The sequence below is a fragment of the Lathyrus oleraceus genome, unplaced genomic scaffold (assembly GCF_024323335.1).
Source record: "Lathyrus oleraceus cultivar Zhongwan6 unplaced genomic scaffold, CAAS_Psat_ZW6_1.0 chrUn1475, whole genome shotgun sequence".
Lineage (NCBI taxonomy): Eukaryota > Viridiplantae > Streptophyta > Magnoliopsida > Fabales > Fabaceae > Lathyrus > Lathyrus oleraceus.
Genome location: NW_026113854.1, coordinates 1 through 3,240, shown reverse-complemented (window position 1 = coordinate 3,240; position 3,240 = coordinate 1). Strand labels below are relative to the sequence as shown.

At 31.1% G+C, this 3,240-nt stretch overlaps 1 pseudogene; it reads right to left on the bottom strand.

The window, feature by feature from the left end:
- Positions 1–299: 299 nt before the first annotated feature.
- Positions 300–2,039, bottom strand: LOC127115159 (sugar transport protein 10-like; annotated as a pseudogene).
- Positions 2,040–3,240: the final 1,201 nt, after the last annotated feature.

Sequence of the window (3,240 nt, the reverse complement as noted above, 5' to 3'; positions counted from 1 at the left end):
CTTAGATACAAAGTCACCAAATTTATTTAATTAATTTTATATAAATATTTTGTTATTGAATAAACAATTTATATTTAAAGTATAAAATTGAGGAGAATCAAATTTATCAAAAAATTATAAGGACATTATATTAGAGTAATAATATATTAAAAACTACTCCTAAATGAATACATATATTTTTTTTTATAAAAAAAACCTAATTTCTAGATGCCCATAACAACCTCGAATAGAATTAAGGGAAAATAATATATTATACATATATTGGTCTAGGCCACGACGTGCTTTTTCTAATATCAAAATTAAGCAACGTCCTTGTGGTCATGATCAACGACAACATCTGGAACAAACTTTGTCCAAAACCAATGAGACTTCCACACTTTATTCATTTCTTCAATTGGGACATTATTTGTCTCGGGAAAAAAAAACATGACAATGAAAATTGTCATTATAAGCACAAATCCAGCAAAAAAGAAGAAGAGTCCAAACTTCAAGTGACAAAGCATAGTAAGAAAAACTTGAGCAATAACAAAGGTGAACAAACATGTTCACAGCAACATTGGTAGCTTGGCCTGCAGAGCGAACCTCAAGGGAGCATATTTCACTAGGAACTAACCATCCCAATGGACCCCAAGACCATGCATATGCCGCAACATACGCACATATGAAAAACAAAAGAAGATTGGCTTCAACATGTGTAAACGAGCCTTCACCGCTAACTCCAAACTTTATAGCAATCATGCTTCCCACAATAATCTACGATCAATAATCATAACATTTATATTATCTATGCTTGTAAAATGGATTAATTTGAATGGTTAATATAAAGAATTAATTATTAGTTAAGTTGAATTTGTCACCTGGCAAATAAACATTTGGACACCACCTTCAAGAAACAAAATCTTTCTTCCAAACTTGTCCACGGTGAAGATGGAGACCAAAGTAGCAACAACATTGACACCTCCGGTAATTACTGAGGACATGAGGGAAGCATCATTTCCAAAGCCCAAAGTTTTGAAAAGGACAGGCGCATAAAACATGATCACGTTGATGCCTGTGAGTTGTTGGAAGAATGGAATGAAAGAGCAAAATGTTAGTTGAGGTCTGTATCTCAATTGTGTAATATTCTTCCATGGATGTTCCACCTTTTGGCTTCCTCACTAGCATCAATTAGATCTTGGAACTCCTCGTCGACATTATCTATGCCACGAATATTTTGCAACATTTTCTTAGCTCCTTCTTTTTGGCCTCTTTCAATCATAGAGTTTGGTGTGTCGCCTAAGAAAAAAGATCCTATACACAATAAAATTGCAGGGACAGCTCCGACACCCAAAGAAATTCTCCACCCACTCTCGAGATTGGAAGTAAAGTAGTTGATAATGTTTGCCCCTAGGATTCCAATAGTGATCATCATTTGGAAGCCCATGTTGAGTGCACCTCTAATCTTTGCTGGAGCCATTTCAGACAAATACACTGGAACTGACTGTTTATGAGTAACAAAACATGATATGCAATTAAACTTGCTATATTCTTGATCCTTTATACATAAAAACATAAAAGCATAAAAATGATAGTGATTTTTACCTGATTACAATATCCTACACCAAAACCAAGTAATAGGCGACCAATGATAAGCATTTCAATATTGACAGCAAAACCATTGAGCAATGCACCAACAAGAAAAAACAAGCCACCTGTAAACATTGAGGCCTTGCGTCCTAACATTCTTGTAGTTATGGACGCAAAGAAAGAAGCTATTAAAGCTGCAAGATACAAGGAAGATGTGAACAAAGTAAGGAGCTCATTATCAAATTTGCAATACTGGCTCTCGTGTCCAGATTCATCTTTCATTTGTTTGTAAACACCAGGGAAGAATTTAATCAAGAATGGTTCCATGGAAGTCACTCCTCCTGTAATACCAAGATCATAACCAAAAGAAGACCCCCCATGGCCGCCACCAAACATGTGACCAAAACAAACATTGTAACCTTCCCCTCATATTGCCTTCCATTTGTTGAAGCAACTAAAACTCCACCCGCCATTGTTTAAATTTTTGTATCTTAAAATTTAGGTATTTCTATGATGATGACTGGAGCTCAATTTTTTCTCTACATATTAGATGTTACAATTTATGATTATTTTATACTGTCAATAATTCTAATAAGATAATAGGAATTTGTAACAAACATACAATTTTTTCAACAATACATATTAATTTAGCATTTTTAATCGCTTTCATCCTTGTAATTTGTTAAGTTATGAGCATTATTTCGCTAGATTTGGTGTCAATACACTATTATAAGATTTAGATAAGAGATCATTCTTGTACTGAATTATCAAACTTAATGATATGATAAAGATCGTTAAATAAATCTTAAATGACACTCTATTAATCTATTTATAGTATAGTGGAACACCTAATTGAAAATTTATTTGAATCTCATTTTATTACAAAAATAATATCATTAAATTTTAAAATTATTTTACTGTGAATGGTTTATTAAATCTTAAATTTTAAACTTTTTAAATTTTATTTTGTTTAAATTAATAATCAAATATATAAATCGTTTAAACATCCCAAAATGAAAAAATAGAAATAAATTGACGTTATTATTATTTTCATGGAATTAATATTGAAATTTTTTATACGACTATTATTTGAGACCATTTATTTCTTTTTTTAAAAATAATTTTATAGTATTACATTTAAAAAAAAATATATTCTAATGAAAAATAGGTTTGAATAGTTCTTCATACTTTTAGATATTAAAATTTTTAAAAAAATCACTTGAAATTTGAACTATTTTTAAATGATTTTTCTAAAAACTAATTTGAGATATATTTTTCTTAAAAACTATTTATTTTAGTGTTTACCATGGCTAAACATTTTTGGCTTAGTAGGTTTGGATTTGGAAATCTTCCCCCTCAACGAACTACTACTCATGACTATGGTTGCATTCCCCGTTTCTATTGATACTTGAAGTAGAGTCGTTATTTATAGACAAATATAACCAAAGTAATGCGTGCTTTTTGTTTTTTTGCATACAAAAGTGACATATATAGCGTAGGCATTGCAAAATCAATCAATAAGTGATGTGTTCTGTTCTGGACAAATGTCAGGTGTTGCATTCAAATTGGTTGGTTGATGAGGTTATTCTAAAAGCCTGTGCGAATAATGGTGGTCTTAAAAATTATCCCAAAGACACTCATATTGATTCTCTCTCTCTCTCTATCTATCTATCT